Below are 14,179 nucleotides of genomic sequence, written 5' to 3' on the forward strand. Positions count from 1 at the left end.
CCATATCGTGGCTGTTAGTGGTCCTGGTATCATGATCAATGTTACCAGTCCAATATTTTAACCCACTCTTGCCTGTGAGAGTCTGTCCTCCACCGTTCAGTGCTTCTGTGCCTTGCTGGTCGACTCGGGTGCTTCGAGCCACAAGGGATATCATCTTCTCGGCAGCAGGAGCATTCTTCAGGAGGCCCATTGTGCTGTTTATTGACCGATATGTCCAGGCCTACAGCACAGGATGGGCAATACCCTTTGAATGGCCAAATGGATATTATCCAATTAAAAGTTTGTCTAACAATAGGCCTACCACCATTTACAGTGTGTTACGCATGTCTGAATAACGGTATACACTTAAGCTTTTCTTAGTGTCAGTTTCAGGTCCCCAGGAGAGTCAACGATTTTCCAGGTGTCCTCTTGTATTGGTCCTTTTACCCGACTGGAGTGTGTCCACCCTTTTTCCGCCATTCTGATCACAGTCTCTGTGGTGAGTAAAACAACATAGGGCCCCTCCCAGCGTGGTGTCAAAGGAGACTCTTTCCAAGTTTTAATTAATACCTTATCTCCAGGCTGCATTTTATGGACTGCGATGTCCAATGGAGGTCTCTGGACTACCAGTCCTTTAGCTTGTAATTCTTTTCTCCGTGCCATTAGTTGGATTAGGTACGGTTTAATTTGTGACTCTTGAAGCTGGGGGTGATCAGGTGGGGCTTCCAGATCATAGGGCATCCCGTAAAGCATTTCAAAAGGGGAGATACCCACATCTGTCCTTGGTTGTGTCCTTATATTGAGTAAGGCTAGAGGGAGGCATTTTATCCAGGACATTTTGGTTTCCAGCATGAGTTTTGTCAGTTGCTTATTTCCCCATTCATTCTTTCCACCCTTCCAGAACTTTGGGGATGCCAGGGGGTATGGTATTCCCATCGCATACCCAAAGCTTGTAGGGTCTCCTTTACAATCTTAGAAACAAAATGAGGACCTCGGTCTGAGTCTATTGACTCTATTATTCCATATCTGGGAATTATATTTTCTAATAAAATTTTCACTACGGTTTGAGCAGTGGCCCTAGCCGTTGGGAAGGCTTCCACAAAGTGGGTGAGATGATCTATTATTACTAATAGATACTTATACCTTCCCACCTTTGGGAGCTCTGTGAAGTCCAATTGAATTTTAGCAAATGGTCTATGAGCCAATTCTCTACCTCCTAATACCCTTTCCCATACTTGGTGTTTATTTATTTTCTTACAGACCATACAATCATTAACTATTCTCTTTGCTATATTATATATGCCGACACACATACATTTAATAGCAAACTGGTCTACTAATGCTTGAGTTCCCCAATGAGTATTTTCGTGAAACTTTTGTAAGATTTTCAAGGCCAATGGTTTTGGAAGAACTTCCCTGCCATCTGGGAGCCTCCATTTTCCCTCTTTGGTTTCTTTTATTCCCATTTGAATAATTTTATCTTTTTCCTGTACTGTAAAACTTAAGAGGGTGTGAATTTTTCCATGAAGGAAGCAATGACCATATTTTGGATTTTCTCCCTCATAAATCAAGCATCTACAGGGAACTACATCTATTCCAAATTCCTTCCAGCACTCATAATATGGAAAATCCTCCAGATGTTGTCCACAATTTGGACAATCCTTTCGCGCCTCTTCGGTAACTATCAATAATGCTGCCCTTTTTGCCTCTTGATCTGCCAGATTGTTCCCTCTTACCTGCGGGTTTAACCGCTTTTGGTGCCCTTTTACATGTACAACTGCAATCTCTTTAGGGCCTCTAATAGCCTGTAAAATCTGAGCTATCAGTTCCTGATGTATTAATCCTTTTCCTTGAGAATTAATCATGCCTCATTCTTCCCATATTTTTCCAAAGGTATGCATGACTCCAAATGCATATTTAGAGTCAGTATATATAGTGCCTACCTTATTTTTTAACCATAATAATGCCCTTAATATTGCATATAATTCACAGGCTTGGGCCGACCAACCCGGGCTTAAAGGGCCCGATTCTAACACTTTAAACGTTCTCCCATCAATAAGAGCATATCCTGATTTCCTTTTTCCCTCCACAACTCTAGATGATCCATCTACATATAGTCTATCTCCAATTGGTAATTCTTCTTCTTCTAGGTCCGACTGAAGCTTTGTTTGTTCCTCGATAACACGGAGGCAGTTATGTTCTAGTTCCCCACTAGGTTCTCCATAGAGAAACTGGGCCGGATTTTGTAGCAAAGTGGTTTCCAAAGTCAGTTTTGGGGAGGAAATTAGGATGCCTTCATATTTTAATAGTCTGGCATCGGTTATCCATTTTTCAGCCTTTTGTTGCAAAACTCCTCTTATATTGTGGGCAGACAGTACTTTAATTTCCCCTCCAAATGTGATCTTTTGAGCTTCTTCAGTTAATAATGTGGCTGCTACCACCGCTTGCAGGCAAGTAGGCCAACCTCGGCTCACGGGGTCCAATAATTTAGAAAGATATGCTACAGGCTTTTTGCTGCCCGCCCAGTCCTGTGCCAAAACTCTATATGCTGTACCCTCCGTGCAATTTATAAATAAAAAGAATGGCCTCCTTATGTCTGGAGGCTAAGAACCGGAGGGTTTATTTATTCACTTTTTAGGGTTTTTAGTTGCTTTTCATCCTCTTTTGTCCATTTTAGCAATCCATCCTTAGATAATTTAGCATATAAAAATTTTACTTTTCCACTATAGTCTTCAATCCATTGTCTACAATAGCCGGTTAATCCTAACAGTTGCCGTATCTGTCTTTTGTTTTTTGGGGGGTGGCATTGCCAATATACCGTTAACTCTTTCAGGATCCAACATTTTGGTTTCTTTGCTTAGCCTGTGTCCCAGATATTTGACCTCTTGTTCGACAAATTGTAATTTAGACTTCGACACTTTTAATCCTTGTAGACTTAAAAAATTCAGCAATTTTATGCTAGCTTGTCTTACGGCCTCTTCATCTTTTCCTGCTAATAACAAGTCATCCACATATTGGACTAGCGTTATCTCTTTATTTCTCTCATAATCTTGTAATATTTGTTCTAATGCCTGCCCAAATAGATTGGGAGATTCGGTAAAGCCTTGGGGAAGTACCGTCCACCGTAGCTGCTGCTTTCGGTGCGTGTCCGAGTCTTCCATTCAAAGGCAAAGTAATCTCTACTGCTTTTTTTAAGGGGACATGCCCAAAAGGCATCCTTTAGGTCTATTACACTATACCACTCATCTTCTGGACCCAACTGACTTAGTAAGGTATGTGGATTTGCTACCACGGGAAACCGAGTTACAGTTCTTCTATTTATTTCTCGGAGATCGTGGACTAACCTATATTTTCCATCTTTCTTTTTTACAGGCAAAATTGGAGTGTTGAAAGGGGACATGCAAGGTTCTAATAATCCTTGCTGTAATAATCGTTGAATTTCAGGTTTTAATCCCTGTCTACCTTCCTCTGATAATGGATATTGTTTTATTCTGACCGGTATTTCTGGGTTTGTTAAAGTTACTTCGAGGGGTCTAATATTCAATCTTCCTACACTATCGGGGGTATACCAAACTTCGGGGTTTATATTTTGTTCATCCTCAGCACTTAAAAGGCATAATTTGATCTTTAATTCCTTTCCAACTACCTCTAAATTAACTCCCAATTCAATAATTAAATCTCTCCCCAATAAGTTATATTCTGCCTCTGGTACTAAAAGTAGAGATCCCACTCCGATTTTAGATTCTGATTCGATTAATACTTCTTTTATGACAGGGACCCCAAAGGGTTCCCCTTTTGCCCCAATTACTTGTACTTTGTCTGAGGATATTTTGCATCCCAGAGGCAAATGTTGAACAGTCGATCTTTCTGCCCCTGAGTCTACGAGGAATTCAATTTCCTCCTGCTGGGGACCTACTTTCAATTTTATCAAGGGCTCAGTCTTCTTACGGGTCCCCAGCAGATAGAGCCCCTGACACCCCTAGTCTTCCTTAAACACTTTCTCATCCTCTGTCCTTCTACAATCCCATTTCATGTGTCCCTTTTTGTTGCAGTAGAAACAAACTACTTCCCTCATTTCCTGCTTAATGATTTTTCCTTCTCCTTCAGGTCTTTGACGCGGTGGTCATGACCCCCTTCTATATTCACTCACTCTCTGCCCTTCCCGGACTGCGGCCACCATCATTCTTGCCTGCTTCCTATCTTTTTCATCTTCCCTTCGCACATAAACTTTCTGTGCCTCTCTCAGTACTTCATCCAAGCCCCGATCCTGCCAGTCTTCTATCTTTTCTAACTTCTTTCTGATATCCATCCATGATTTCGCTACAAACTGCGTTTTTAATAGAGCCTCTCCAACTGGGGTCCCAGGATCTAACCCCGAATATAATTGTAGGCTCTTGCGCAGTCTTTCTAGCCATTCTGTAGGGGTTTCATCTTTCTTTTGTTGTTTGTTGAAGGCTTTATTAATGTTCTGCCCTCTTGGGACTGATTCCCTTATCCCCTGAATTATGATACTTCTTAAATCCTGCATCTGGCCCCTGTGTACAGGGTCTTGATTATTCCAATCGGGTCTTTGAAGAGGCCACTTAATATCTGCTGCAGGTCCTTGCTGGTGTTGCTGGTCCCAAATTCTCATCCCTGCTCTTCTAACCATCCCTCTTTCTTCTGAAGTAAAGAAAATTCCCAATATAGACTGCATCTCATCCCAGGTATATACGTTGGGTCCCAAAAATTGGTCCACCCGTTCTGCCACTCCCAGGGGGTCTTCTAACAGATTTCCCATTTCTTTTTTAAAGTCTTGGACATCCCCCGAATTAAGGGGCACTGCTACATATCCCATCCCAGGCTGTGGTCCCCCCATTGCTCTTTCTCTTAATGGATACAGCCCTCCCCCGCCCCCCGTTTGCTGCCTCCCTGTTTGGCTTCTTGTCACAGGTCCCTGAACATGTAGTTCAGAATCACTATCTGACTCTTCTGATTGCTGTGATACCGAGGGAAGTGGCTGGGGGGGCTGAGGGACCGGAGGGGGTGGAGGTGGTATATAAGGAGGGGGTGCAATTGGAATTTCAGAGTCCTGTGTCCTTTTTTTTCTACCTCCCCCTCCTTTTTCTTTTAGGGGATATAAGTTAACACGGGTTTCAGAACCTATCCATAAGTGGGCATACTCTCTCTCTTCCAGGCTCAAAGGTTCCTTAGAATTTACATAGATGTTTAAATCCTGGCAAACCCAGTCTTCAAATGACCCAAACATGGGCCAGTAGAGGTGATCGCCTCTAATTTGCTTGCCACCCCAAACTTCCATACAATAATGTATCATTTTTACTTTATCCTTACCCTGCCTAGAGGGGTAATCATCCCAATATTTAATCATCAAACCTAATGGACTGTCAGGCGGTATGTGGGGTAACCTAACATTAGGCATTGCCCCTCCCATGGGATCAGAAGGCTTACTTTTCTTCTGTCCCATCTTCCGGAGTGCCTTCACTCACACGCACACAGAGTCCTCCCGTTTGTGGCCCAGTCCCTCGTGAGAAAATGGGAACCACACTACTAGGGAGCCCGCACTTGCTTCGTCCTCAATGGACGTCTCACACAGGCACACTCCGGGATACCCAACCCCAACCGAACGGATCACTGGCCTATACTTACTCACTCCTGAGTCTTCATTCGGATCTTTGTGCACAAAGTTTCTGGGGTTGCTGGCTTTTATTTGCTTGCTGCTCAATTTCGAGTTCGTCGGTGAAGGATTTTAAATGAGAATGTTCCTGTTGGGGGCCACTTATACAGCGGGGCACCTCCCCCGTAGGATTTCTCAGAAAAATTGCCTTCATCCAAGTCACAGCACCGAATTTGTTATAAATTAGCTCCGGAATAAATCAAGGAAACTGCCAGAGCTAAGTATTATAACTTTATTAAGTAAGCGAACAAGAAGCAAAACAGCACTGGGCGGCTGGGGAGTCTCTGCTCCGCCAATGGCGCGCAAACCTCAATCTGTTTCACAGTCCTTTATAGTCTTTTTACTTCCGCCTGCCACGTCATCTTCTTCAGTATTCTGTCCTTGCGCGAACTATTGCCGAGACCCCTCTTCTTGCCTCCTGATGGTCGAAGGGATGAAGGCCTGTGCTCTTCCTCATTGCCCTGAAACGCACTTTCACAGAGACAGAGTTACACAACCCCCGAATATGCATCCTCAACATGTTTCCTCTTAACCAAACTAGCATGAGGTTAACTGTCCCATATTGTTACAGGAACATTCCACTCTTAATAATGAACAAATACCATATTATATCCATTACAGGAATACTTACTGGCTCAAAGCAGCATGAAGTTAAGTTTGCTCTGGGCACCCAAGTATCTGTGGCAGTGTGCTGCTTAGCTATACACCACATCAAATGCAGCTTCAAAAACTACTGGGACAAGTGTTGTTCAGGTAGTTTGAAAGTCACACTGAGAATAATGCTTTCAAAGGCACTGGGTACCCAGCAAGCTTGAGTTCAGATTGCTTGCGGAATGCTAAGGCCCTTGCAAAATCAAGAACAGCTGCAGAGCTTCTATCTGTTTAAAATGAGATGAGGGTACTCTTGGAAGAGCAGTCACTTTCAACAGATCATTATTCCACTACCATCTAGTGTCCTAAAACTAAATCAATGCTTGATGAGGTTCTGGCCACATCCAGCTATTAAACATCCCAATATTTTGTTTGTTTTTACACAAGTACCACGTCTTCCTTTTCAAAAAGACAAAAAAAATGCCTCTTCTCTCAGATTCCCTGTATTAATGCAAGGCTCAGTTTTACTAAGAGCAAACTGCATATGGCATCTGTGCTGTCATCAAACTAGGAATGCTTAGTTCAAGATTTACTGAGTACCTTAGTGTCTGATTTTGGACATAACTACCTGGCAGTGAAAGAGAAAGCTGAGATCTTTCAGGTGGTTCAGTGCCTAGATGTGTATCTGCTATGTAGTAACATATAAACAGACACCAGAAAATTATGCCCTAAGTGTTCAGACTTTTCTATTATTAGTTGCATGTGTAGGCTGGAACTCTTTTCTGAAAGCCAGTGTGTTTCAGATAAGACTTTCTTGAAGTGATTCTGTCCTTCTGCCTTTAATCCTCTGACTACATGCGGAAACTGAGTGGAGAAAAGCAGCCATTTTAATCCAGAATTCCTAAGAGAATTAAAAAAGATCAAGCCCTGGTGCCTCCCGAGGGGAGTCTCTTGCCCCTCTGCCCAGCCCATCAGGGGGGTCCCAGCAGCCCTGCCCCTCACCCCCCTCCATTCCTGCAAATGGAGAGCAAGAAGAGCCACTGGAGGACCCAGAAGAAGCTGTGCCTGGTCCCTCTGCTCCCAGCCAGGACAACAAAGTGTGGGAGAGTTTTGTTAGCAGGGTGTTGCAGTCTGACTTCAACCCGGGCTAGAAAACTCGAGTTGAATCACAGATTGCCCCTTCTCTTCTCCTCGATTAGAGGAGGGATAGCCCCACATTGGCTGGTTTTACTTTCCCAGTATGGAACATGGCAATAAGGTCTCCCCGAAGCCTTCTTTTCTCAAGGCTGAACAAGCCCAGTTTTCTCAGCATCTCCTCATATGGCAGGTCCTCCAGTTCTCTGATCATCCCTACGGCCCTTCTCTGGACTCTCTCTGTCTTGTCCCCACCCTTTTTGTAGAGCAGGGACCAAAACTGAACACAATACTCCAGGTGTGGTCTGACAAGCGCCAAGTAGAGTGGGATGACGATTTTGTTATCTCTGTTGGTGATGCCCTTGTTGATGCAGCCCAGCATCCTATTGGCTTTCTTTGCTGCTGCAGTGCACTGTTTACTCATGTTGAGCCTGTTAGCCACCAAGACTCCCAGCTCCTTTTCCACAGGTGGTGGGGAACAGCGTTTCTCCCCAAAAAATGATTGAGAAAGAAGGCCAGCAGGTTGTATGGACACAAAAAAACTACTCCCTGCTTCTCTGGTCCTCAAGGGCAGAGACAAGGACAAAAACTAGTGGTAATACTGCCAGTAATTGTCTACTGACAAGATTAATTTAGATGGACACTCAAACTTTAGACAATGTAATTGCTTATTTAAAACAGCAAAAATAAAGAATTTCTAATAGGTATACATAAAATCTTTGCAGAAAAAAACCCACCGAAACACAGAATTAATCCAAAAAAAGGTTGTTACTGAAAGTATAAGCCCACAAGTCCAAGAGAGCATTAGCATCAGTGGGAATCTCTCACCGACTCCCTAGTGATGGAATTAGGTGAGTTCTTTTGATGGTTTGCCACCATCTTCCAGCCAGGTGTTCTCTCCAGGGGAACACATCTGAGCTCAGCTCCAGGAAGCATTACTTCTCCTTCAACAGGGTAAAAAGGACAGTTGCCCCAACAGGCCTCCATGTCGTTTTTAAACTCTAGTAACAAGGAAGAAGAGCAGATCATGGAGCCTGTTAAGATAACACATCTCAAGGAAGCACATCTACTGCCTCAAGAAAAAAGATCACTTTGACAGTGATTACGTAGATTCCTCTGCCACTGACCAGGAGGTAGCCATCTGCACCAGAAAAACGGCTGCAAGATCCAAAGAGGGAAGTATGTCAAACATTCAGTTATTTCTCTACGAAAAATTGCTTCTTATATATGGAGTTGAGCTTATTCTTAAGGTGTAAATAAAGCAATATGAGCCTAGTGCAAATGTAAATGCTAATTTACACAGAAGTTAGCAGCAAAACTTCTGCCTGTTTCTAAGTTTGTTTCTGTGGACAGACTTTGGAAGATGTGCCTCAGGTGTCAGCTAGAGGGGAAGAAATAAAGAGCAGGTTCACTGTGGTGAAATAATTACGTATGTTTACTAATGTGCAAAATCAGCTCACAATCAGCTTCAGGAGATTGTTCCCATGACACAGCAGCAATTTTGGTATGCTTTGCTGCCATCCTGAGACTTGTTTATCAAGCAAATACATGGGAATCTTTTTGCTCCTTGGTACCAAGGATTATCTAGAAAAGATTGTGTCTGACAGAACACAAAGCAAAAGGTTAGGAAGATAAATTTCTGGGGGGAAAAAAGACACTTCAGTCTAGGAATATGGGAAATGTTCCAATTCTAGAAACCTAAGCATACAAATCTCTGTTTGGCACATGTTACCTTTAGATATGAAAGCAAAAAAGGGAGGGAAAGTAAGATTTTAAAAATGTATTAAGTCTCAAGGCTTGTACACAGCCTCACCCATCCTTTTCCTTTGGCTTTGATGTCAACAGCAGAGCAAATACTCATGCAAGTGAACAGTAGCTCTTAACACTGATATTTCAGCAACCACACTAGGAATATTTTTCTTTACAAGAACATTAATCAATACAGCCTACTTCTTAACTAGTTTCTGGGAGGTGATTTTTCTTAGCAAAGATTAGCCTTCATAATAATTTTTCAAACTTCTAGTGTGAAGAGATGAACATATCACACCAGATTTGGTAATATGTACTCTCCTGCTGAGGCTCAGCACGTTTGAAGGGCTTGTACTCCATAAGATGCTTCATTATGGAATTAGGAATTAAATGCTTATATTTCAGAACTTTGGCCTTCACATTACCCGCCTCCCTTTTTTTTTTTTTTTCTCCCCTAAACATGTATTTTTTCTTCAGTGTCAGCAGCTGGAAGAAACCTATATAATACATTTCTAATGTAGTGATGTTGAAATACTCACATCTTGCTACAGGAAATTATTGTCGTATACTAAGGGGAGTTTACCTTCAGTAGGGATACAGTGAAGATCAAGAACCTAAGGATTCTAGAATGAATGGCATCTGTAAATGCCATTAATCACAATTCAATTACCTGTCTTGCAAATTTCTTTCACATATATGCCCATTTGTTGAATTTTAAAAGGCTGTATAATCCCAAAAAGTGTCCTTTGAACATCAAGCTCCTCATGTCTTTGGTCATTCAGCTTTGGAACACTTCATTTTCCATGTCTTACTACAAAAAAAGAAGGAAGATTACTACACTGGTTGAGGCTAAATTAATGTCTACTATGAATTTATATATGTGTGTATATATATATATATTTCTATTCTAATTTTTTTGTAATATCACAATAGCAGTAAGCTACTTTTTACCCATGCCTGCCTCTTGCCTGGTCTATTTGGTGCACAGGTCTTTAAGGGAGACAATGGGACAGAACACTTATAAGCATGACACTCAAGTCTTTTAGTGGATTTACATAGGCTTAAGCTACTTGTGAAACTGCATTGAAGAGCTCTGTCATATTTCAGTCAATCAATTCTCATCCATCTAAGTCACCAACCTTTGCAGGAAAGTCCTCTTAACTGTTCAGCTGAGCAGTCATACTCCTGTCTCTTTCCTGTTAATGGGTGCTTGAACTCCTCCAAATGAAGAAGAAGTTGAATCTGTAATCGACCTTCACTGTCATGCAGGGTTTTTTAAAAATAAACAAAACAAAACCAAAAAACCAAACAAAACAACAACAACAAAAAGAAAAGACAATTAAGAAATGCAACTTTACACCATTCACAATCACTAAATTTAACTGATACACAAGACAGAAAAAGAACTTTTCCAACTTGTCCTATAGCAGCAGTAATGCAGAACTTTTGATGAAAGAGAAGGGCAAAAGGAGCCTCTTCATACAAGCATTCATATGTTCTCTCCTAGAATAATTTAATATTATTTTGGAATTATTTGGTTAAATATATTGCTTTACAAAGTTATAAAATCAGAAATGGAGAAACTGGAATATTTGACTTTCTGGAGAATGTTGAATTAGCTGTGAAAAAGTGTACTGCAAAGCTATATCTGAGCAGGAGAGACTTCCACCATGTTCAGCTTCCTTTTACACCTGTAATCTCTCTTCCACACATGGAATCATCAAGAATGGATCCAAATTCAGCCTGAGCAGCCTCACAGGCACTTCCAACAACTTCTTTTGCAAATTCTCTGGATTCTGACAGATTGTGACATGAAAGCAGTAGTAAGCTTAAGGAATTGTGATACAAAAACTAACAGAACAAGCAGAAACTACTGGAGCTTTGTACCAGTAACAACCAATTACCTTTTCCAGCTGTCTGAGCTGGGAATCTTCAAGTTCCTCCAGAATGCATGTGTAACCTTTTCTGATACGACAGTCCCAGGTCACAGATTTGATGTCACATATTTTAAATATTAAGCAGTGCTGTTTACGAGGGTTGCCAGTCAATAAATGTGATTTATCAAGATAAAGCTACACTTTAAGAAGTATGTACTTTTTAGAATAGGATGAAGAAGCTTGTGGGTTGAGACAAAGTTAGGGAGATGGTTTACCAGTTACCACCAAGGGCAAAACAGACTTGACACAGTGAAAATTTACTATTGCCAGTTAAAATAGATATGAGTGTTGAGAAACAAAGACAAAAAAATTAAAGCAACTCTCTACGCTTTCCACATGCTCAATTTCACTCCGTCATTCATAACTCCTCTACCTTCTTGCCTTCATGCCTTCGTTCTCAACTCCTCTACCTCCTTCCCCATGAATGTCACAGGAGGATGGGAAATGGAGGTTGTGATCAGTCTGTAACAGCTCCTCTCTGCCATTCCTTCCAGCTCATGCTTTCCCCCTTCTCCTGCATGAGGTCATTCCAGTGGGATACAGTTCTTCAAGAACTGCTCCACTGTGGGTTCTTTCTGTGGGGTACAGTTCTTCAGGAACAGATGGCTCCAGTGCCAGATCCTCTCCACAGGCTGCAGTCCTTCAGATACACCTGCTCTGGTGGGGGCTCTCCCACCAGCTGCATCTTCCTTTTGGACACGTACCCCTGCTATAGTGCTGGGTCCTCCATTGGCTTCAGTGTGGATTTCTGCTCAACTGTAAGTCTGTTAAAAATATTTCAAGATTTCAAGCAGGCTTTCCAATCCACTAGGCCACCACAAAAAATTGTAGATCTCATTGTATGGTGCTATGTTTTGGATTTGTGTTGAAAATGATGTTGATAGCATAGAGATGTTTTAGATATTGCTGAACAGTACTTGCATAATGTCAAGGACTTCTCTGTTTCTCATGCTGTTTCACCAGAGAGCAAGCTGGGAGCACATGAGAGGTTGGAAGAGCCAGGACAGTTGATCCCAGCTGACCTAAGGAATATCCCATACTATATAGCATCACACTCAGCAATAAAAGCTGGGAGAAAGAAGGGGGGGCAGGGCACTTGGAGTCCTGGTGTTTTTCTCTGCGAGTAACCAGCACATGTGATGAAGCCCTGCTTTCGTGTTCCTGGCTGAACATTTGCCTTCCAATGGGAAGCAGTGAAAGAATGTGCATTTTGCTTTACTTGAATGCACAGCTTTTGCTTTCCCTCTTAAGCTGTCTTCATTTCAACCCATGAGTTTTCTCCCTTTTACCCTTTTGAGTCCCGCATCCTCCTCCAAGGGGACCAAGCGAGGGGCTGTGTGGCTCAGCTGCCTGCCTGGGCTAACCCACAAAGCTAGTTCAAGCACTTTTGCTGGATAACTTTGCATCAGCTAAAAGTAAAATCTTTTTTCTCTCTTCAAGCATGAAATTCATGATTTTAGGTCTTCCAATTTTCTGACTACAGACCACTCACAGCCCAGTCCAAAGGAAACAGAATGATCCAAGAGAGATGTGGGCAAAGTCAGAGAGTTTTGACTAAAAGTGTGAATAGCTGACTCAAATACGTTATATAAAACATAAGAAGAGCAGTAAAATCAAAGAAACACTGTTGACAGTTGTTATCAGCACATCAGGAAGAAAGTGGAAGAGTAAAGTTTTATTATTATTATTATTATTAATAATATTTTTTTAAAAAATTAAAATCTTAAGTTAAGATTTCTTAATATTTGAGAAAAGCTGTAAGGCTGGCTGTGGAGCTAGCTTTCTCTCACAGGGGAAAGAAGGGAATAGCTTGGGTCTCCTAAAGCAGGGTGAGGAGGATACAGCCTGATGCCTCCTTGTGGTCAGGATGGAATTCAGAGCACCTGTGGTGCGATTTTCTCTGAGTGATGATAAAAGCACTTGGAAGGATCTGCAGATGGATAAGACTTCACTTCAAGGTACCTGTCACAAGAGGAAGAGCAGTGGTCTTGTGAAGATTCAGGGGATTTGGCTGTCAAGATTGTACACTGGCCATTAATTCCCCCAAATGCATGATACTTTGGAGAGCCAAATACTCTGATAGACTCCTCACCCTTAATACAGATGATACCTCCAATGGTTTTAGTCTCTAAGTGTACTTTCATCCCACATTATTTTATCAGTCCCATCCAAGAACTTAGATATATAATTAAGAATGTAACACCCCCACATGGGAAGGAATAAGCTCTAAGTCACTTCTAAAGAAAAGGGACAGCAAGGCACAAACAGAGCAAAACTACTTGTGAAAAAAAAGTTAAAAGACCTTTGCCTGAGCGAGGGTCTGAACAAAGTTCTCCAACTTCTCATTTCAGTGCTTTAGCCATATGCATTTTCTTGTCTTATATACAACAACGGGACAAACAGAGCAACAGACAGAGCACAAAGTTGCTCTGTACGGTATAGAAAATGGTGCGGACATTTTGGAGGCTTATGGACGACTTTGGCATATTCACCCAAAATGTGCATATTTGCACTCTGGGTAGCACTGCTTCCTACAGACGTAACAAAAAACCCCAGAGTGCATATTTTAAGGAGACAGTTAAAAAATTCCTTCCAAATCACCATTCAGATGGGACTAGCCAGGCCTGAAGAAAAATAAGAAGAAATAATAGCCAGATAAAGTAAGGCATAGATGGGTTTGTACTTCTGGCTGAAGTAAGTCTGGAGTAAGACGCTCACTGCTGTACCCAGGTTAGGTGTTCTAAAGTACTCAAGCAAGCTTCGCTCACTTTTCCGTGATGAGTATCAGCTTCTAAGGCACATGGGCAACACCTAGTGTTGGCTGAAGAATACTGCATATTCTGGTATCTGTGAATGGCTAAAATCTGAATCACTCATACTCAATTACTATAAAAGAAGTTGTATGAAAACCAGGTCTTCTTACCTCAAGTATCCCAGGGATCTGGAAGCATTACTTCAGGAGGCACACATCATGCATTTACTTGCTTTTTCTCCATGTCTGAATGCTGTTAGTGGTCAGTTCTCTTGGTATCCTGTTTAGACTTAGTAATAAGCAAACGATCAGGAGCTGTGGGAAAGCAAGTTAAAGAAACAATCTTAACTCAGAAGTTACATG

The sequence above is a fragment of the Apus apus genome, chromosome Z (assembly GCF_020740795.1).
Source record: "Apus apus isolate bApuApu2 chromosome Z, bApuApu2.pri.cur, whole genome shotgun sequence".
Lineage (NCBI taxonomy): Eukaryota > Metazoa > Chordata > Aves > Apodiformes > Apodidae > Apus > Apus apus.